The following is a 25,000-nucleotide window of genomic DNA, read 5'->3' on the forward strand; positions in this document are numbered from 1 at the left end:
AATAACAACGTTGAAAAAAATGTTGATGAAGAAAGGGTTAGATTTACAAAAAAAAAAAAAAAAAAAAAAAAAAAAAAAAAAAAAAAATTAACACATCATTAAATTTCATCGCTCAAGATGAAATCATTTAGGCAAAGGCAATCATAAAGGCTAAATATAAAAAAACAAACACCGCAACAGTGGTAAAGGAAAATCCGGATTTTACAAAGGAGAGAGAGAGAGAGAGAGAGAGAGAGAGAGAGAGAGAGAGGCCGTGAATCCTATTTTACAACTCCGGCAATGGTGTAAATACCTATTAAATTTGCCTGCTGCTCCTCCTCTTTCTCCTTTTTTTTTCTTCAGAGGCCCAAATATTTGCTCTCGTCTCTTACATTAAGAAGCACCTTGCAGCAGGGGACCCCGATATAGTTCTATGGTTGATTGGTATCATAAGGGTGGAGACTATGATTGGGAAAATTTAGGGACCCATTTTAGGGATGCTTTAGGGACACCCTAAAAGGGAAGTGGGGGTGGGGGGGGGGGGGGGGGTGATTGGCGGCAGGGATTGAAACCGATTGGTTAGCGTCAATGGGGGTGTGGGGATTGTCATGAACGAGCGCGAATGATCCCTTTAAAAGGGGGAGTGGGGGGAGGGAGTTCTCTAACCATAGAAAATGTAACGGGAGGATTCTCTCTAATCGAGTTCGTTCTCTCTCTCTCTCTCTCTCTCTCTCTCTCTCTCTCTCTCTCTCGAGGAAATTGTTTATTCGCCTGAGCAACCATACCGACTTGGAAGTCCTTCGACCAAATAATCTGGAAATTAAAGAGTCAATAACAATGGGCTAGAAAAAAAAAACCTGACCATTTTTCTCTTTTATGATTTGTGTACAGAATGGCTCGTATTTGTGTCCGTGTACGCACAAGCGAAAGAGCACTGAAAAATCAATAGAGATCATTCTCTCTCTCTCTCTCTCTCTCTCTCTCTCTCTCTCTCTCTCTCTCTCCTCAGTAGGGGGTAGGTATGATCACCCTGAAAAGGGGGGGTTAACATCTGTCATAGAAAACAAACATGGGCTCTGCGCAATGTGCTCACGTGCTTGGAGAGAGAGAGAGAGAGAGAGAGAGAGAGAGAGAGAGAGAGAGAGAGAGCATGGCCGGGAGCGATCATCATTTGGAATGAAGTGAGAATTAGTTATCGGATTCTACTACCTCTCGTTTGCGCCACTGACTCCGCTGAAAAGAGCGGAAAAGAGACTGGTCTATCAGACCATTGAACGCCACATTGTGCTTGATTTGCTCTATCCTTTTTATCTTTATTCTCTGATATTTTCGTAAAGCTATTAGCCAATAAATAGGGCGGATTTTAATGCTTACCTTATTTTCTCTCAATAAAGATTTAATAATTTATTACTTCGAAGGTTGAAAATATGACTGATCTCGTCTCGTTAGCGGTTAATTATAGATTTTCTTTTGTATTTATGAATCTCATAGAACCATTTATCCCACAACAGTAATGTATCACATACTTGGGAATAGTGGAAAGTCGTTAATTGCAGTCATAGGTAGTATTAAAAAACTACAACTAGTAAACTATATTATACGTATTTACACAACATCGTTGTACCTTTACGACCTCTTTAATACGTGGGAAACTGAAGTTAAGAATTCTGATTGCCCGATAGATAAATGCCCTATTAACAAGATTCGGTGGAATTCATAGTCCAAAACTTTAATGTTTAAAGGAATAAAAGTAAAATTAGTGACGATAACGAAATAATTAGAAATTTTATCTTATCACATTCATAAAACAGGAAAAAAAACAGAAGCAAAAAAATCAATCATTCAAACAAACTATCGATCAACAAAATCACCATTTTTACTGACGTTGACCTTCGTTTGGATTTTAAATAAACTTTTAAAGATATACAATATGTTAAAGTCACCCTACCCAATACGACTGTGGGACTTATTTTAGAAAACGGGGGTTTTAAGTTGAAAGAGCTTTAAAATCAATCGATTATTTTCGATAAAAATTAAAGTCAAAATTACACGAAACTTAAAAAGTACCAGCATTATGAGAAAAAAAAAGGTTCACACTGAATCAATCTAGTATAAGACCTCCCGGTTAGTGAAGCCCAGCTTGTGATAATTATATCAAAGTCTATAAACATTAGAAAATTTTAACAATGTTCTACCCTTTACAACTGATTCCTTGCATCGTCACATTTCTTTTAAAATATGCAAGGGTAAACAATGAGAAAAGGTTATAGGGTCGAATTCCCATTTCTAATAACTGCTCAGGTAATGTCTACTAACAAAAATTTAAATTGAATCGTGCAAGAGGTGGATAAAACATCTGCAGTCCAAGTGGATATGATATAAAATATTAAATAAATAGATTAATGAAATGAATAATTTTGGAGACAACTTCTTAATCAAAAACCTCAGATCAGCACGTATGCTTCACACGCAAGCACACCCATATATATATATATATATATATATATACATATATATATATATATATATACATATATATATATACATATATATATATATAATTAGTTTATCAACTTTTAATCATCGCATCCCTTTAATTCCCTATGGCTCTCACTTTATTTGTAATTTGTTAAAATTCGGGGACAAATTTAAAAGTCATACAAGAATAACAATTCAAGACAGAACTATGAAATTTTCATCTATTAATCTTGGACTAGAATAACTGGAACTTGGCATGAATAAATTAAGTGTATTTTCAAGGAACTGTGCGGAGTTGTGATAACCTTCACTAAATTGGTTTAAGGTCGTATACAAAAGCAATTCTTCTGCAGTATCAGAACCACGAATTTAATCGAAATATCAATCACAATAATGATTATACCAGCGCGTTCAGTCCGTCTTTCACCGTTACAGTGGAAGACGACGATTGGAAAATTGCAGTTAAATATGAGTCGAAACGAAAGTTTAATCATTTTCGGCACACTGTTAAAATTAGCCGTAAATAACGGCAAAAATCCTGGAATAAATGTTGCAAGGCATTTGCCGTTTTAAAAACAGAAATATTGAAGTTAAGGAGTGGTTTTACAGTTACCAACCCGTAAAAGTTAATAACTAGTAGGTAAAAATTACGACTGCCTGTATTTTACTGAACTATGCCTGAGAACTGTGTATTTATACTTAGAATTTACGATCAAAATTACTCCTTTACCACTACAATTCCTTTCTATTTTGGATTTACATAGAATATCCTGTTTCAATAACACACACGAAAATCTGGGTTTGAAGAAAATAAAAAAAGGGGTTTGAATCTAACACAGCTATCACCATCATCACCTTCCACTGTGACAATTTAGTGATACAAGTTCATCAAGTGTCGAAGCGTATTTCCAGTTTTTATATTAGCATAAAAATTCGAATTAACATCTTTTATATATGTTATAATATTAATTCAGGGATTATCTTTTAACCAAATATATTCCTACAGGATTTCCAGGTAATGCAAAATTCCAAAACCTTCTAACCTTGTAAAATAAAGAAGATCCCCAACTAATAATCAACCTTTATTTCTTTGTCAAACCACTATTACTATAACATTAAAATGAACAAGTAGAGTTATCAGAAGAGCATAATGCTAGCCGGACCCGAGGAATAAAAAAATGATAACCACAGTATAAATACAAATAATAATAATAACTGGAGGGGCGCTCAGTGGAGCCCAGACCTCCGCCGTGGCAGCTTATTTCTTGACCTTTTGCTCGACCTTGACCTTTGTATTAATTGGCGTGGATTTTCATACAATCAAATATGAACTACGTCTGAAGTCTCTGTGATAACGATGTCCAAACTTATGGCTGATTACGTGAATTGGACATTTTGTTTGACCATGACCTTGACCTTCGACCTTGGCCTTCCAAAATTCAATCTTATCCAGCTTTTCATATAACAGTTAATCCTTCCATGTTTCATTACTCTACGATTAAAATTGTGGCCAGGAAGCTGTTCACAAACAAACACACAAACAGGGGTGAAAACCTAAACTCCTTCCAACTTCGTCGGCGGAGGTAATTAAAGAATACATCTGCCAACTATGTGGGAGCCCAAACAATTTCCAGCACGCGGTAAAACCCTATAAAATGCAGACTCAAAGTGAGTAACATTACAAACAACTGACAAAGTTGGCCCATACGGTCATACCTTAGTAGCATCTCGGTCCATTTATCGGCCCATGGTCAACCTGACATGGTCATGGGGACTGGATATTCTAAGGCATTCAGAAAGGATGCTACAACCCAAATATAATAGCCATACCTCCAAAACAGCAAGACTTATAAGAATAACAAAATTTAACCAAAATAATTCAGGCTTTTTACGTTTAATTTTGACCCTGACCCGAGGAAAGGGAGGGATTGGATCTCAAAGACATCCGGTAGTAAAGGAACTTGATCTGGTGTCCATAATGAAAGATGGAATATCTAAACTTTCTACAAATACCCTGCATAACCACGTAGTATCTAAAAGAGCATATACGAGATGTATGCTTGCTTGCTAACGGCACATAAGCCCTTGAGTGAGGCCAGCAGGGTCATCTTATACACACTCAATGAAGACTAATTTCTACGGGGAATTTGCTATATGGTGGGGAAATTACTTAAATAAAAGTTACAAAAATATACGTGTATATATCTATCAATGTAAACAGCATATATACATAAACTGTATATACACATGCATATATATATATATATATATATTATATACACACACATATATATATATATATATATATATACATATATATATACACACATATATATATATATGTGTGTGTGTGTTAATGGGGAATCATTATACGCTAAATTTACTATTTTCAGGGAAAAACGGGATTAGACCATAGACCTTGCTTTTCAGAGCCCAATGCTCACCTCTGTGCGGCACACATAGGCACAAGAGTGTGGACTGTACAATCTTCTTTGCAGTCTACCCTGTAAGAAGGGAGATTTTTCTGCCGAAGATATCTACAAAGGTTCTTTAACACACTCCAATTAAATAAGTCCTCGACAGATTTCATTAACATGGACTCTTCAAGTGAACTGTTATACAGAAAGAAACGCAGACTAAGGGAAGCGAGAGCCACAAATCCTAATTAAGCCTTCGCTTGCTCATGGTCCATAAATGTTCATATTTGCTACGTCCTGTCATCTAGCCGAAACATGTTTCAAAAAGAGGCTTCTCTTCAGCATTACGTAAACCAGCGAGAGGGGCATTAGAGCCCCATTAACACATTGGGCGGGGGTGGGGTTACACATTAGGAGGGGGGGGGGGTCTAGGATGGAAGCAGACTTTTTAGCACACAAACGTACATCGGGTGGAAAACACACACACCCAAGGGAAGGAAAAAAAAAGGGAGACAGGAATGGAGGGACATAATATATTTAAGTTATTTTCAGGGTACAAGTTTCACTTCCCTGACTTCGGGTCCAGTCAAAACAAGATATAAATTGAAGCGAAGAAAAACAAAGAATATGGATTGCGATCGGAAGAGATACGCGGGAAGGCGCCATTAGACCAAAAGTTTCCTTTATATTTATATACATTATACTCACAAAATTATTACGAGAGTACACTTGGCGTACCCTTTTCATTAGCATAATGGGGTTCAAGAACTGCAAGGGCTTAATACAAAAAATCAAGATGAGGGAGGGAAATAGAGGCCCTTTCTATTGTGAACTTATGCAACTTTAATGTTCTTCAGCACTCGCTAAGTCTGCAGTTGTAACAGAGCCAATTTTAACCCACCTTGGAGAAAACAAACACAATAATCAATATAAAGTTGGGGACGAATAATAACGTATACATTTCATCTAAATGTTTCCAGTTTACAGATATACTGGAATAAATACACTAAAGATATCTAGGTCCTCCTCCCAGTGAAGGATATCAAGAGAAATACAAGAGTTTTATAATGCACATAAGTATCTTACCATTTGTTTGGACTGCAAAGTACGAGAGAGAGAGAGAGAGAGAGAGAGAGAGAGAGAGAGAGAGAGAGAGGGGTATCTTACCACTTGTCTGGGTTGAAGAGAGAGAGAGAGAGAGAGAGAGAGAGAGAGAGAGAGAGAAGTATCTTACCACTTGTCTAGGCTGGAGAGAGAGAGAGAGATGAGAGAGAGAGAGAGAGAGATTTCACCCCGAAAAGCTTCTTGAAAAGGAGCGTCTTCTCTTCATTTGTAATAAATTCAAGCAGCTATCTGATAAATAATACGCGAAACTGACCCAAAATTAGCATTATTATTATTATTATTATTATTATTATTATTATTATTATTATTTAAAGTAGCCTCAAAAACATTATTGGAATTCATCGAAGATTATAAACAATAAAAAAAAAAAAGGACGAACAAGAATAACAAAAGGCAAAAGGATAGAATGTACTTGAGGAGGGAGCTAGAGAAAAGAAATGAGAGAAAAAAAAAGGGATTTGAGGCACTATTCGTATAAGGGAGGGTGCACAAAACAATGAAAAGGAGAAAGAAACAATCAGAGATTTGTAGGTAATTACACGAATGAAGGAGATGAAGAAAATACAAATGATTGCGAGGAGAAAACAACTAATGGAAAATAACCATAAAAAGGGAAGCGACAGAGAAAGTGATTGCCGGCAATTACCAAGAAAGAAAGGATATGAAGGGGAAGAACAAGAAAAGGAAATCTCAAATTAAGAGGAAGGAGCGATACAAGTGGAGTTAGTATCAGAGGAAAGGAGGCAGATGCGTATAACACAAGGACAAAAGGAGAGATGTAAGGATATGATAGAGAAAGAAAGTCATGATACAATAGTTACAAAGGGGGGGGGGACCAGAAGAAATAAGAAAAGAGGACAAAAGGAAAACAGCCGACATAATGGTAGCTATAAGAGGGGAAACCAGTAGAGGTAAGAAAGAGTAAAAAAAAAGGAAAACAACGTTAATAATGGGGGCAAAAATGCAATGTCAATGTTAGCAGAAAAAGGAAGATAAAAATAGATATGAAAGGCATTCCTAACAATGAAACAACTGATAATGGAAAGTAAAGAGGACGAGGCGAGAATAAATGCAGAAAGAAGAATAAAAGGAACACAGGGGATGGGGGTTAGCAAAGCTCGGGTGACGAGTGGCCGGGAGCTGCTCGAGACTGAAAAAAAAAAAAAAAAAAAAAAAAAAAAAGGGGGGGGGGGGAAATTAAGAAGTGGCTGGTGATGATGGTTAGGGAAAAGAACCGAGCCGTATGTCTGAAGGTGGCAGAAAAATTAAGTTTAAACAGAGGGGAAAATTAAGCTCAAAGAGGAAAAAAAAGTCCAACGGGTCTGTATCTGATTTACATATTTGTGCATGGGATGAAAAACTGTTAAGGAAAATGTTACATCTTGCTTGTTAACGTAAGTACTCAAAAGGAAATATTAATGTAAGAAAAAGTTAATGTACTCTAAACCATGCACACAAATACCGATAAAATACAAAAGACAATAATACACAATTACATATATAAGATCGTAATTAAAGTCCCTTTCCATGCGTTCACTTGCTTACCTGCTCTCAGTATTCCTTCATGATTCGACCTACCTGCTATACAAGCTTCTTAAGGCAATAGCAAAACTCCGCAATATATTCCCTTAACTATATATAAACAATAATTTATCAGCGTTTGCACCCCTTCATATCAATCAAATCTCTCTCTCTCTCTCTCTCTCTCTCTCCTCTCTCTCTCTCTCTCTCACAAACACACAGCATAATCAATACTTTTCCATCAACGAAAGTTAATTTACCATTATTCACTTCAATGTTCGTATTTTCACATCTTGTTCTTGTCACAAACTCATCAACAAAATCTCAATAGAGCACTCTACAACTATTTTTTGTCTATCTGGGTCCCAATTAATATCCCACGCTAACTTTTCCTATGATCATATGTCATTTCCACACATTTAAAACGACAAAAACCTCTGTGGAATTTGTGGCATGTCTTAATTTCTAACTACTTTCGACTTTCCTCAAGTCTTCATCTATGCTAATTCCTTCATAAGACATATGTCTAGATATAAAGAACGATTCCAAAATACAATGAAATCTATCCTTTAAGAAAGAGAAAACAATAACGCATGTACATTTGAACCAATATTCGAAATCCTTAAGTACTTTACACCACTCTCTCTCTCCTCTCTCTCCTCTCTCTCTCTCTCTCCTCTCTCTCTCTCTCTCTCTCGTAGCGTGAAACAGCAATCAACAGAGGGTACAAACACACTTTCAATAAAAAAATGAACGAAATTCACCAGTATAAAATATTCATGTTTGTTCTCGAAACAGCAATGACTTACCTCTTTCGGGTCCTCTCGCCTCGAATGTTGCTGCTTTTGTTGATCGTGCTTTCACTCAATGTTGCTGCTTTCTCGTGATTCTGAAAGCAAAGAAAAATCCGAATCACGTATGGTTACTTTAACAATTAATTAGATAGACAATATAAAATCTACCCAAATTGCTTTGAAACAAGTAGATTTTATTACTTAACCAATAAGCTACTATGGGAGTATTTTGTAACTCCTCGCAAAACTAAGGATTCAGAGGAACACTGAGCAGTAAGAATATGAAAAGAAAGAGGGGAAGGAAATGATAAATGGGAAGGGTAAAGAGGGGAGTAAGAGCACAAGGGTAAGATTACTGGAAGGGAAAGAACGGTGGAGAACGAAGGAACAGAGATGTAATCACTAAACTAGAAGAACGGGGAATGGCGCATCAGAAAAAAAAAAAAAAAAAAAAAAAAAAAAAAAAAAAAAAAAAACCGTATTATACATTTTTACCATCACGTGTGATATGAAAGTAATCAGTAATATTACTATCAATTCAGAATTATAATCCTCCGATACAGGCCCTATGGTGCTACTAAATTCTATATTTTATATTCAAAATTAAAAACGTCAGGAGACAAAAATAATTATGATCAATACCAATGAAAGTTTATTAACGCTTAAAACTTGTTCATTAGTTATTAATATTTATGTAACAATATACATACATGAAACACACATTTTGCCGCTAACTCACACGTGATTTTTTTATACATTCAAATGTTTCACAATTGCTCCTTAACATGACATTCATTCAACCTTTCAAATGATTCACACTCAAGGGAAAGTATTTATGATAAGTAATCTTATTCCTTTTAGGACCTGAATGGACGTCTTTCAGTCTTTGATTAACATATGAATATTGCTTATTTAATCTACCGTTAAGAGATATAAATTGATCTGGACTCTGGCTCTACTTATAATCGAAATCAATGAATTTCCATTGTGTAAAGTAAATGCAATGTTTGTAACTTTTGACTGTCAGATACTTTTGAAAATATCAGTATAGAACTCTACTATATCAGGCATTTAGTGTTGGTCATTCCCAAGGTAAAGGGAATTATATAACATAACATGTGTGGGGCTTAATATTTGCAAGTATAAAAAAGTCACGAGGGAATTAGTGACAAACCTATTATAAATAGCCACGTGTTACAAACTTAGCAGTCAGTTAGCAAACAGTCTAATATTGCACCTGATTCGACAAGATTATGTACAACGAGTCAAAAGGATTTTATATATGTTATAGATGCATGCACTAATCCCCTGACATTTGCTCAAACCTTATAAGGTATAGCTTTGAATCCTATTCAGGGTTGATGTACTTGTTACATATTATACATCTTGGGTGTAAGTCATTATGGAGGAAAGTATTTTCAATATTAAAGGATATATCTATCTATCTATCTATCTATCTATCTATTCTATCTATCTATCTATATATATATATATATATATATATATACACATACATATACATACATATATACATTATATACTGTATATACATATATACATTATATATATACATATATATATAAATACATATATATATATATATATATATAATATATATATATATATTAATATATATATATCTCAATACAAAGATATATAGTGCATATATATCTTTATAAAATTTATCACAAAGTAATATAGTTTACATAAGCGTACACGATGAGTGAATATGAATACTTTCGAGAGAAATATACCTTCAATAACCAAAATAGAATAAAAACGAACGTCCCATTTGTAAAACGGAAACAATTAACGAAATGCACAACGCGAATAGTGAAACCTGATGCAAAGAGCAGCCATATCAGGATAAACATTGTATATCTCGACTGCTCACGCGAAACAAGTGATTAAAAATAAAGTGATTTATATAAAATTCGTAAGATAAATATGGGATGCCTATCATATCCAAACTGCAAATGACATTATGCACACCAACAACAGCACAAACACGAGAGCAAAAGCGCGCGTACGTGATTAAAAGTTCCACTACATACTCGACTCGACCTAATGAATCAGATGGGGTCATTATATTGCACGCATTATGGCCATACGTTGCTAATAAAATTATTTTTTGACAAAGGTATAATTGGGTACACTGATAACTACCATCCCATCCAGGACCACGCACCGAAAATGCCGATGTCATTTCACTGTACTTATTGCAATGCAGAGCTTATGGACGTAGTTACCCCCCATTATCACATTTTCCATAAACGCTCCCAATCCCCCCACCCCCTTTCCCATCCATCCCAGCTCTCTATTCAGAACCCCCCATCGGATATGCTCTTTCTTCCTAATGAGGAGCTAACCTCATTGATCGAGTGGGTTTGTGTAAGTTTAGTTTTGCTGATTTGGTTAATACGCGATGGTTTGTTTTTCGGAGAGAGAGAGAGAGAGAGAGAGAGAGAGAGAGAGAGAGAGAGAGAAAAAAAAACAAAAAACTAGGAGGGCAGCTTCATCTCTCTCTCTCTCTCTCTCTCTCTCTCTCTCTCTCTCTCTCCTCTCTCTCTCTCTCTCTCTCTCGCTAGGTCGATCGCCAATAGCACCAATAACATTTTATGACATGAAATTAATGCATAAATATGAGCAAGTCCGCAATTAAAACTCGTCCATAAAAAATAACTGCTGCAAAAGCGATCAGACCTGGTGACTGTTTTATGTGGTGTCGCCCGGACGAGAATCGCGCCCAACTGTCACCCTTATGATGAATTTTATAGAGCCAAAATAAATCCTTCTGACACCCTGGCCAAAACGGAACTTATTTCACGCCACTGGCCGCCCATCGGCCAGTTTTTTTTTTTTTTTTAGCCAATATCAATTTCCACATCTGCATATAGCCATAGAAGTTAAGCTTAGGCGAGTTGCTTTTTATGCACATTCACAAAAAAGAAAAATATTACCCAAGAGTAATACAGTAAATTAAAGAGAGAATACAAATGAAATCACTTCCACGCAGAACAATTCCAGTCAGCAAATACCAACTTCATACTGAAAAATCTCAATTCTAAAAAAAAAGAAGGAAAAAAATTCTTTTTGTTTTTCTCTTACTCTGTGAGTGCTTGGGCTGGCAAAATGGCAATCACATGATACCAACGGCATGGCAGGCAAATAAAAGTAATGAAATACAAGAAATCGAATATTGTGTTGTACATACATACATACATTCTAAACCATCCATGCACACTCTATATCTATAAATGTATACGGACATATTTACATATACATACATTATATATATATATATATATATATATATATATATATATATATATATATATAGATATATATATATATATAATATATATATATAACTATAAAATAAAAAATCATATCCCTGTTTTATTATTTATAATATCATAATTAATGAAGAATAATCAAACATCACCTCAAGATAAATCAATATAATGTGCTATGAGAAATAAGCTACTTTAAACTAATAATATATCAACACTGTTAATTTGTATTCTTACAAAAATATCTTAACAGTTTTATCTACTATATTCCGATTTCCAAATGATCCTATTTAATACAATTTTCAATCAGGAGTCTAATCACGGATAATCACACCAATACAGAATAAAGGGCTCGACCTAGTAGACCAATAATCTCCAATAATGGTAAAATATTTTTTTCCATTGATGAAATGTAATACGCACAAAGATGCGTTTATATTAGCACAGTTAATGATACTTAGGAGTACCTAATGCAACATACATTTCTGATCCTTTCTTTACATTTGTGATCGTTTTCTTCCAACTTCGAAGCAACGAGCAGGATAACAAATCTATTTCCTCAACTTCATTTTATTTGCCAGTCCTACGAAGCTATATAAAAAAAAAAAAAAAAAAAAAAAAAAAAAAAAACATTAAGAATGTGATCCTTAATACTAATTCCACTCACTAGAATTGGTAACGACAATCTTGGCTTTAATCCTAACAATAGTTTACTACTAATACTGAAGCTACTAGTGTAGTATTTTAGCTATAGCATGACATTGCTCTGTAATTTTGTGATTCGTGCAGTCTTTCAATTACCATTAATATTTCAGCCCAAATGATTTTAATTATTTGGTTACTTTAACTTTTATAATCCACCTACCTTAATAGCATTTAAAAGGGAAAAAAAAGTATACCAAAGACTTAAAATGAGCTACTTATTCATTACCCACTCAACTACGTCTGGATACTTTCATATATGGAACAACCCAAAGGGGTATCATATTAATTTCTCTTTCTCATTAAAAAGGGAACGAAGGACCCAACGTGGGTGGGATTTTAATGAGGTCATTAATATAAGTATGTACGGACAGTTCACTTGTGTTAAGACGTGTATAGTAATTAAACAAATAAAAAGTAGCAACACTCTCTCACAAAAATACATTCCATGTAAACTTTACTGAAATGGAAAGGTGTTTGTGCCAGTGAGAAAATTATGTACTCAGACACGAAATAAGAAATAGTGAAAGAAAAAATAAAAATTCATGAAATTATCTGCTTGACTAACATTAACAAACAAATTACAGAAAGAAAAACTTTAACGACTAATGCAATACAATTTCCGTCCTGAAGAACAAATTCCATCGACGACTAGATAGCATCATGACAATTGACGTCAAAATTTTAACTTATTTCTGAAAAGATCAGCGGCCTTCTGTTCCATCATGGATGAACCCTCCCCAACTCCTTCCCTCAATCCTAGCGCACAGAAGCAGAGCAATAAAACGCCATAAAGTTTTTCACAACCTGAGCAATATCCTTTGGAAACTCAATTTATTCTGTTTCTGGGAATTGAGTAAGATCTTAAGGATAAGATGTTTCTCTTACGGTCATCTAAACGCGCCTTAAAATCCATCTCGACTTATGGTGTTGGGCTTTCTTTTTTTTTTTTTTTTTTTTTTTTTGACGACTGTTTACCCAAATTCAACATCAAATACTTTGTTTTAAAAGAATGATTATGCATGTACTTGTGTTAATAAATAATGTTTAATATATATATATATATATATATATATATATATATATATATATATATATATATATATATATATATATATATATATATATATATATATATATATATATATATATATATATATATATATATATATATATATATAGATAGATATATAGATATATATATATATATATATATATATATATATATATAATATATATATATATATATATATATATATATATATATATATATATATATATATATATATATATATAGATATATATATATATATATATATATATATATATATATATATATATATATATATATATACTATATCATCATCATATAGTTTTGGTCTGGTCTACACTCAGACGAGTGATTAACAAATTCAGTAAGTAAGCTCCATTAAAAATCATATACATAGCGTATATTTAGCCTTTCAAATCTTCGTTAATACTTATTTGTCATGAGAGTTATGTCAGAGAATAACTATATGAATAGGACAATGTTTCTTTCCCTTTTTGCTAGCAGTAGATCCTTTTAAATTAAAGTGATGCTTAATCAAGGGTGACTCACTCATACTATATGGCAAGACTTGTCCTTACTCATTACACTGGGTGAGATGGTAAAGCAGCTATCTTTAATGAAACTTCTTTCTGAGTATTTAGGTGTTGCAGGTTAATTGTGCCTTCTTTAGCATCTCCCAGAGCCTTGTCCATCTAAAGAAAGAGATACTGTGCCATGACCGACAGCCAACACTCAGCCAACGAACCGCCCCCCCCCCCCCCTTACAACAGAAGCTAAACGCCAAAAGACTAGTAATACGACTCTCAAGGGAATGGGTAAGGGGGGTCTTGAACTTCTTCATTTTAGTGAATGACACGTTCATAGCATAGGAAGGAGTTTGCATTATCAAGTGCCATTTCCGTAATTTGTATAATTTCACGAATTATTGTCTATATCAAAGTTACACCACCCTACCTGATTTAATTTCAAGCAGTACTCGACTGGTATGAAAAAGCACATGCCAATGAATCATACGAGGTTAACCGTGTTAAGCTATTTCGTATAAAACAACGCTTATCAGGCCAAGTGAAAAACCAGCACAAATGAAAAATAAGAAAAAGACCGAAGTTGACACCACTGGCGGCACATATGCCAAGAGGGCAGGGGACGCCCGAGACCTCACGCAAAGGCAGAAAATTCATTTACTCATAAAAGCTCGAGCAGGGTTAGAGTACTCGTGGAGCCTGCTTGCCATCTCCGAAAGTCCCTTCACATGAAATGGTGCTACATAATGTCTAATATGACGAACTTTAAGGACACACCGATGGATTTATGAATTAGGTCTATAAAGTCCAGCACTGGGTCTGTGAGGTCTTTCTGCATCCAAGTGCAACATAGGGAAAATCCTGCAGTTCCCTTATTATTATTATTATTATTATTATTATTATTATTATTATTATTTTTATTATTATTACTACTAGCTTAGCTACCACCATAGTTGGAAAAGCAAGATGCTATAAGCCTAAGGGCTCCAACACAGAAAAATAGCTCAGTGGGGAAAAGGAAATAAGGAAATAAGTAAAATACAACATAAGTAATGAACTATCAAAATATCTTAAAACAGTAATAAAATTAAAACAAATCTTTCATATGTAAACAATAAAAACTTAAAAAACAAGATAAAGAGAAATACGATAGAATAGTTGGCGTTGAAGATAAAGCTTTCGAATACCTAAAAGACTACTTGGTTGGTAGAAATTACTGTATACAAATTGGAAACTCTTATTCATCATATGAACCCTTAAACAGAGGGGTACCCCAGGGGAGTGTACTTGGCCCAATCTTATTCTGCATCTATACTATTGGTCTATCGAAAATACTACAAAGGCAGGGCGTGAAGTTTAAACTATTTGCAGATGACACACAATTTTACTTCTCTATAAATGATATACATGACACTACTGAAAGTCTAAACCGAATCCTTGATAGTGTTAGAGAATGGATGACATTTAAACAACTAAAATTAAATGAAAACAAAACTGAATTCATGGTGGTGGGCAAGAGAAACAGCGTGAAAAACTTAGGTGATATTCAAATGAACATAAATAATGACTCGGTGTCGATATCTAGTAAAGTTCGAGATCTAAGTGTATTTCTTGACTGTAACCTGTCTCTAAATGCTCAAATAAATAATGTAATAATAACGGCTGGTTATCATCTAAGAAATATTGCGTTTATAAAAAAGTACCTGGACGAAAATTCCGTAAAGAAACTTGTGATAAACTGTGTTATTACCAGGATTGACTACTGCAACTCTATCTACTACAATTTACCAAAAGTGCAACTTAAGAAATTACAAAACATAATAAACAAAGGAGCAAGACTAATAAAAGGTGTCCCACCTAGAGAAAGGATCACCCCTATACTAATCGATTTACACTGGCTGCCGATTAAAGCAAGAATTACATTTAAAATATGTACAATAACCCACCAAGTTATCAGAACCGGGCGTCCAAAATACTTTAGAGAATTGCTACATATTGCGCAGCCAACAAATCGTGTCGACACGAGAATAATTACAGATGGCTTCAAACTATTGGAACCTAGATATGTGTCTACTGTAGGCTCCAGAGCCTTTAAATATGCGGCCCCGAGACTATATAATAAGCTCCCACGAAACATTCCAATGATTGAAGACATTAAGGCTTTCAAGAGGAAACAGAAGACTTTCTTATTTCATGAGTCTTTTGACAGTGACGATTTAACAATAAATGAAGAATAAGAGACATGAAACGTTAAATACTCTGAACGAATAAGATGAAACGACAGTGAGGTCCTGTAGAGAGTGGGGTTCCCCTGCTGCATGGGACCGGAAAAGCAGCCATCAAAGTAAGTAAAGTAAAGTAGTGTGCCCGAGTGTACTCTCGGGCAAGAATCCGAAGAGGCTGGGAAACAAGATTAAAGAAGTTAGAAACTGAGGTAAAATAGGTTATACAGCAAGTGCAGCTAGGGGCAGTAGGAATTTCACAAAGACACTTTGGTAATGCCTACAGTACACAGCGTGAGGTGCACTGGAACCACCACCTACAGCCCCCTACGGAGTAGAGGATATAGGAGAATATCATTCTCTTCCCCCTCCGATTAATGTTATAATATAGGAAGGTTTTCAGATTTCTTTAGATCATTATGATTAATGTTGACAGAATATTCATAATAAAAGATAGGGTTTTGTTAAAGCAGATCGAAATTGTGAGTCCCCAACCAATAGTTGTTATCCCACATGCCGTCTCCTGACAGTCAGGATTTACATCAGCTTTTTCACTTGGGTAATCAGAAGCGTTATCAGTCAAAATGCCATGTTTTCATTTTCAAATGATTACCTACTCTCCATTGATACCGCTTAAAATATTTGAATACGAATTTTAATCATTCTTTAAAGTAGGTAATTTCACCCTAGGATACATTCGTTGTATGACTCCGAGGAGTCTGTTTATATCACTTATAATGTTGAAAAAGAAATCCAAAGTAGCACACAGATATAAAAGCATTAAAAGTATAATCAAATTATAAAGAGTATACATATAACGAAAGAGCTTTCAAGAACCCGCTTAATTCTCATCAATATGACAATTAATCAAAGTTTCCACACACTTTAATAAGCATTAAAAAAAAAAATCCTTAACACTGATATAACATTTACCCTTCCTATCTCTTTCCTTCAGCTACATAACACTGTTGCACTCAGTAACCCCTGATGCACGCATTCAAGCTGATTATTGTCAAAACGAACAGGGAGCAGAACCGGCAGTTAAAAAGTGTTCCAGGAGGTATAGCTGGTTTGTCTTCTAAAAACGACCGAATCATTAGTCTTCGAAACACCAATTAAACTGTTTACATGCACGCTGTCAACATTATTTTTCTATTTTCCGAGTTTTACTTTGTCAGTAGTTTTAACGTGTGAGGAGTGGGTAGATTAATAGAGAATCGAATAAATTCTAGTTTGTTCCCTCATCATAACTTTACAGATATAATCGTGTGGATATTTATAAATCTCATTCTATCAAGGGTAATTCATTATTATTATTGTTATATGCCATCTCGAAGCTAGGACCAAGGATTGTTCATTATGCATATTTACATAGGGATATGTATATGAACATTTCATAACTAGATATTTCAAAGAAATCGTCTTAATGACGCCCATTAACTTGAACACCAAGTTAATTAGTGGTAAAACGGATCAAAATCGATTACATGAGAGAACATGAGAACAAAGCCCAATACAAATTGCAAGTAATCAAATAATTAGAAGAACGATACAAAAACTGAAGCTGTTTAGTAACCATGGAGAATGAAAGATTATTTTCCTACATTCAAAACAAATTAACAACCATATTGAACGGAAATTGGCCATACACGCTTGCTATTAAAAAAAAAAAATAATAATAATAACTCTAGTAAAATATGAACACTGCACAACGCCTTATAATTAAGCGAGTCTTATGACACATTAGATAAAACACATAGATACTATTTTTAAGACATTTAAAACTACACGCTGGGTCAATTACTACTTTTAAGATATTTAAAACTACACGCCGGGTCAATTACTACTTTTAAGACATTTAAAACTGCACACTGGGTCAATTACTATTTTTAAGATATTTAAAACTACACGCTGGGTCAATTACTATTTTTAGGATATTTAAAACTACACGTTGGGTCAATTACTATTTTAAGACATTTGAAACTACACGCTGGGTCAATTACTGTTTTTAAGACATTTAAAACTACACGCTGGGTCAATTACTATTTATAAGACATTTAAAACTACACGCTGGGTCAATTACTATTTTTAAGACATTTAAAACTACACGCTGGGTCGATTACTACATTTAAGACATTCAAAACTTCACGCTGGGTCAATTACTATTTTTAAGATATTTAAAACTACACGTTGGGTCAATTACTATTTTAAGACATTTGAAACTACACGCTGGGTCAATTACTGTTTTTAAGACATTTAAAACTACACGCTGGGTCAATTACTATTTTAAGACATTTAAAACTACACGCTGGGTCAATTACTATTTTTAAGACATTTAAAACTACACGCTGGGTCAATTGGAATAGGGCAAAGCCGAAGAAAAAAGCAAAGCCTCGATATCTTGTTCCAGAAGCTATTAGGGTGGGCAACAAGGCCACCCTCAAAGTTTTGGAGGAAAAAAGAACACAGTGACACTTGTGCATCCATAGATTCCGCCCTTGGCTGCAAGCACAGGTTGAAACCGCAATCGAAGGGAGTAAATGTCTTGCGCCCCCAACATTCTATAATGATGGCCCTGCTCCCCTCTCTCCCTGCCAATTCGCGAGGGGAAAACAATGGAATACCCCTGACACGTTAACCTATGAAGGTTTTTACCACAGGCACAGAACCCCTCGCACACACACAAAAGAGAGAGAGAGAGAGAGAGAGAGAGAGAGAGAGAGAGAGAGAGAGAGAGAGAGAGAGAGAGAGAGAGAGAGAGAGAGAGCACCATGCATCGAGTCTTTCATATTGCTCTAAATCAGAGCTAACAATACATTCACATATAAGAATATAAAATGAGTCTTAAAATCTGTTTTTAATGCAGACGAGATCTTCGCATGCATCACTTGTATCGCTTTTTCATTTTTTTTCTGAATCTTGTATCATAAGGACACCAAAGGGGAACGTATTACTTTGATGAAAGCTCCCTAGTTCTTTCTTATTATTATATAGTAAATTTAGAAACGACAAAAAAAATCTTTAACCCTATAGTTGCTCAACTTCAATGCATTTTCCATCATACTATGTAAATAAATGTACCATAAATCCATCTAATTGCATCGTAACTGTCCAACTAAGGATAGATGTTTTCACATTTTTGCGACCAGAGCCCTTTGCACATTGCCACGTGGAATGTGCGAAGCAGAGAACAGCTGCAGCGACCATTATAAATTACGAACTGCACAAACCGAGTTACTAGAGATGATTTATCATTTGAGGAGTCTTATGCTTTGATCAAACCAGAAGCCCTTTCAGAATAGGTGCTTTATTTTCCTATTTTTTCTTCAGTCGTAGATGCTTGGTTATCCATAAACTTTAACTTTAGAATGTACTTAACATGACCTTAATGACTGATATACATAGTTTAAGCAATATTTTTGTATCATTCATACTCTTAAATGTTTCGAATGCGTGTGTTACTTTCCTATTTTTCTTCAGTCGTAAATGCTTAGTTATCCATAAACTTTAACTTTAACTTTAGAATGTACTTAACCTGACCTCAATGACTGATATACATAGTTTAAAAAAATATTTTTGTATCATTCATACTCTTAAATGTTTCGAGAGCGTGTGTTTACACGACTTACACATATCAATATATATGTCAACACGACTTACACATATGTCAATGTCGAAAGAAATAAATGTGTTAAAATGCAAACCTGGCAAAGCTCCATAAAAATGAAAATAAACAAACATTCTGAAAACTATGAACACAAAAGGTATTATTCCAGTAATCACCGTAACTGTTGGAATGTGAATTGGTACATGCTACATGGTCATGAGAGCCGATGGTTCGCAGTCAGGCAGCAAGCCCTTGCAACTCGTGAATAAAAGGATGGGATTGTGTTAATCTTACATTGCTGATGTTATGGTATAGGCTATCTATCTAAGTTTGTGCATAAGACCCTCTTTTGGATGTGTTTCATCTCCTTTCTACTCAATCATCTAAGATATCCAAGTTTTATGTTGTCTTTAATCTAAAAATTAGGAGGATTAAATTCTATATATTTTCATGACCAGTAAACATCTCACAAGTATTAATTGTAAACATAAGTCCAAGGATACCAGATTAGATAAGCCTAAGCCCGCTAAAATATACACCAACAACACAGTTACTAACTTCCTAAAATATTAGGTAGTAAAAAAAAAAAAAGCATAATCTATCTACGAACCGACTGGAATAGAGCCATTACATGTAATCTTAACATCTAAATTATGAAGTTCATACATAGAAAATTCATAAATAAGAAAGTCCTAAATATCACGAGAGACAATGAAAAAGTCTGGACTTACATCTATTGTCAAGACTTGCCGTTTTAACATTGTCCTACAACCCCGATTATGAATTTACTATTTTACGACGTTTCAGTATTCCTTGGCTGAGTCCTGTTCAATATAACCAGGTGTGTGTCAGTTGTCCAAACTAAGAATGATTATCATTTAATTGGGACTGACCCATTTTACTTAAAACATGCTTGGGCAATAAGAGCTTCCTTTACATATTTGATGTGTTGTACGTGGGAATTCTAATCAGGGTTTTGATAATTTTCATACTTTAGAAATTTGCTGTTTTATGAAATTCTATTCATAAAATTTTATCCCAAAAAACATTAACATAAAAGTGGACATTAATTTTCTTCACAAGTTTCCAAGCAATACAAAATTGAATAGCAGTGTGAAATATATATCTACTATAATAAGTAATAAAAATGCAAATAGCATAAAAAATATCCTTAGTAGAGTTCTAGTATTAAGCAATTCTGACATAATGGTAAAGATATGAAGCAAGTACCATCACCTCCCCTGATAAAGAAGCCCGAAGTACAATTCTTGGCTTTTTTTGGTTACAATAAAAAAAAAGGTCTATGACAGCCAAATCAAACACCTAGGTCTTACTGGGCTAATTACACCACTTACTGATACAATTGAGATTGTTGAGATTTGCATTCACTTTCTGCTCTATTAGTGATGTCAATAAATATTCCAAGAACTGATTCATCTATAGGTCGTTTCCAATGGCTATATTAACAATTTCCTCCGTGCAATTGTTAAAAAGAACAGGTCTCCGAATAATACCAGTATCATTGTAGAGCATGCATAACTAGTTTGAGCTTTGTAAAAAACTAAAGACTGCAACGTTTTGCATTAAAATTGCAAAGTATATTGACAAGATTCAGTTTAGCAACTAGAAAAAAAGTTAAAAAATTATATCAATTATGACAGTTCCTATGAGTTTTTTTTTTTTCTTTTTTTTTTTAACAAGTTAAAACTAAAATGAGATGTAGGATAGGTTTTAGTGTGGTTTTATCAATAAGCAGGATAACAGGAAAACTAATTAACAATTGAGAGCAAAACTTGGTAATTGGATCGACTAGCTGACTTTATTATTATTTTGTATTTTTCCCATCAAAATATAACCAAACCACCAAAAATTTATCATTTGGTGGGAAGTAGCCGATAAATGCATTCAGGGCATTTCATCAAAGCCAATTAATCGCGAATTATTTTATTGAGACAAATGCAACCTCACCATCCTTGTGAGCTAAGGATGGCGTTTGAGGGAGCCAATGGGTCTACCTACTGAGTCATCAGCAACCATTGCCTGGCCCTCCCTGGTCCTAACTTGGGTGGAGAAGGGACTTGTGCGCTGATCATATGTATATATGGTCAGCCTCTAGGGCATTGTCTTGCTTGATAGGGAATGTCACTGTCCTTTGCCTCTGCCATTCAAGAGTGGCCTTTAAGTCTTTAAACACCAGTTACTTCCACAAAATACATGCATGATGGGCTATGCTGACAACAGACATTGGTCTTTATAATGCACTTGCTTTAATTGATATCAAATGATACATGGGATACTATAAAATGGAGACAAAGACAGAAATTAATTGCGGAAATTTTCGAATTAATGAAAAATTAAAAGTAGTGTATGCTAATTATTCCAGTATTGATAATGAGGTCAAAAGAAAAGCCAGGAATGGCAAGAGAGAATATTTAGACAGGAAAACAGGTGAGGTTGACAAAGCTAGGAATTCAGGGAGTATCTATGGTGAAAGAATAACTCATAGAATTACTAATGAAATATTTACGGGGCCAAAGAAGCAGCAGCATGTACCCATCAAAAAGAGATGGATCTGTTATAACAACAGAACATGAAAATCAACGTTGGATGGAACACTTTAGTGATGTCATGAATAGGAGATATGACGGGAATAATTTGATTGATATACCTCAAGCTGAGGAAGACCTTGATATAGCCATGAATGAATTCAGAATACTTACAAGATTATATTGTAGAATATAGCGTGAAGAGGCAAAACCTGATGAATGGGAGCTTGAAGTATTGGTGAAAACGGCAAAAAAAAAGGAGACCTGACGGATTGCAATAATTACAGAGGCATTACATTTACGTCAGTTGTCATTAAAATATATAGTATGTTTGTTCTAAAGAGACTAGAAAGAAATATTGATGAAAAGCTGAGAGATAAACATGCAGGATTTAGAAAAGGTAGAAGTTGTACTGACAATTTTCATTTTAAGGCATGTTGTACAGCAATGTGTAGAAAATAGAAATTCCCTTTTGATGGCATTTGTGGACTATGGAAAAGCCTTTGATAGTGTGCACCGGCCAATTTTGTGGAGAGGTCTGCATTGTTATGGAGTTCCTCTTAAATATGTAAATTTTATGAAGTCTGTTCATATGCATAGTAAGTCCAAAGTTAAATGTTAATGGAGTCATATCAGATCAATTTCCTTTGGACATTTGAGTATTCCAAGGGAATGTGTTGTCACCTACGTTATTTATTCTCCTCGTGAATGCATAGAATAGTTGAGGGTGGTGGAGAAGGATTGGACTAGATTGGTAATTAGAAATGAGCTGACCAAGATTACGCTGATAACGCTGTCCTAATTAGCAAAACACCACTAAATTTGAAATGATTGCTTACTAGAATGTATGAAATATCGGAGGAAGTTGGGCTCAAAATAAATAAAATAAAGACAAGCGATGATGAGAACGAAATATGCATTGGGAGATGAAATATCATTGGAAAGAGAAATGATGAGGTAGAATAGTTTGGATATTCAGGAACTATGATCTCTAATACAGGGTCACTAGAATTAGAGTTGAATGAAAGACTGAAAAAGCAAATGAGATAATGGTTAGGTTGAGTAAAATTTGGAAATAAAATCAGTTTAGCGAGATTGGTGTTACTGTATGGACATGAGTCCTGGTATGACAATGAAAAAATATCCGACAGATTTTGTAGTTTTGAGAACAAAGCCCTCACCAGAATATTGGGAGTTAAATGGCAGGACAGGATTAGAAATTAAACTATAAGCGAGATTACTCAAGTGTGGGTGAGATCATGTTGAGGGGTAGATGGAGATTGTTTGGGCATGCTCTTCGCGCTCTCCAAGAGAGATTAGCTCATCAAACGTATAACTGGGCTCCACAAGGCACTAGAAGAGTTGGAATACCCAAGCCTACATAGCTGAGGACTATCAAGCATGACGTAGATGAGGAATAGGGAGCAATTGATTTAAAAGCTCAGATGAAGAAGACTAGTGAAATCTAACCGAGACCCTTTGCATCAATAGTCGTAGAAGGAGATTATATATATATATATATATATATATATATATATATATATATATATATATATATATATATATATATATATATATACATATATGTATATATATATATATATGTAAATATATATATATATATATATATATATATATATATATATATATATATATATATATATATATATATATATATATATACAGACACTTGCTCTTTATTATATACAAGAGATTTAAATAATATGGTTGTACATTACCATAATTAATATAAATATCTAAGGAATACCGGATACTTTAAAAAATACATCAACAATACATTAACACATAAAAACTCAGTGGTAGTCAATCTACATGGTGTGCAGAGACAGTAACTGTCACTAACTTTTTAGGAGAAATATTAGGTGTTACTAATGTAAAACTACGATTAAAATATATGCAAGCCTTTTCGTAATAGTTGAGAACTTGAAACTAGATCCTGAGTTATCTTGTAATGTTAAAGTAAATTATCTTTACCGCACACCCCCACTACACTCACACACACAGCAGCCCTTGATGCTTATCACCTAACACTAATCAATACCTTGAGAGTTTTCTCAATACATAATGAACAAAATATTCTAATCCTTAGGTTTTGCAGCCTTCGTCAACGATTTACAGCCTAGCATTATCACTCGCAATAGTTAACTTTAGCTCTTCGTTTATTGCCAGAAATGCATGCAAAGTGTTAAATCACACTTGACACTTGCCTCCTACCGTTTCTAAGCCTTTTTAGAGCGTAACTCGGAGCACTCCAAACAATTTACTTCAATTGCTCAAACGCACCATCATCTTGTCAGGTTTCAAGGGATGATGGATGGCTGGGAAATTACTGGCATACTTTAGAACTTTTAAGAGTAATCCTCTAAAAACGAAAATTTACTGTCTCACTGTCTTTAATCACACTGCATAATTCATACAAGTCTCTCTCTCTCTCTCTCTCTCTCTCTCTCTCTCTCTCTCTCTCTCTCTCTCTCTCTCTCTCTACTAAAGTTAATGGCAGGTAGTCTAATAATGGAAATCGAATGTCACTTATTGTACAGTAATATCAATAACAATTAATATCTATTACAGGATATAAGACCTTATATCTCCAATTAAAGATAACAACAGTAGCAATATCAATATAAAAAATACGGTACAAACATCATCATCAATCTATACAAGACTTGCAAAACTGCTTGTCTGTATCACAAAGAGAGCTATGATAACAACAGTCTTCT

General features: G+C 34.4%; 1 long non-coding RNA gene across 1 annotated transcript in view; it reads right to left on the bottom strand.

The window, feature by feature from the left end:
• LOC137614710 (uncharacterized) overlaps window positions 1-25,000 on the bottom strand; it is a 631,198-nt gene that overhangs the window by 132,778 nt on the left and 473,420 nt on the right. Inside the window, exon 7 of the long non-coding RNA XR_011039131.1 lies at window positions 8,330-8,409. This is a non-coding gene — a long non-coding RNA (uncharacterized lncRNA). The remainder of the gene's footprint in view (window positions 1-8,329; window positions 8,410-25,000) is intronic.

Source organism: Palaemon carinicauda, chromosome 21 (genome assembly GCF_036898095.1).
Source record: "Palaemon carinicauda isolate YSFRI2023 chromosome 21, ASM3689809v2, whole genome shotgun sequence".
NCBI classification, from domain to species: domain Eukaryota; kingdom Metazoa; phylum Arthropoda; class Malacostraca; order Decapoda; family Palaemonidae; genus Palaemon; species Palaemon carinicauda.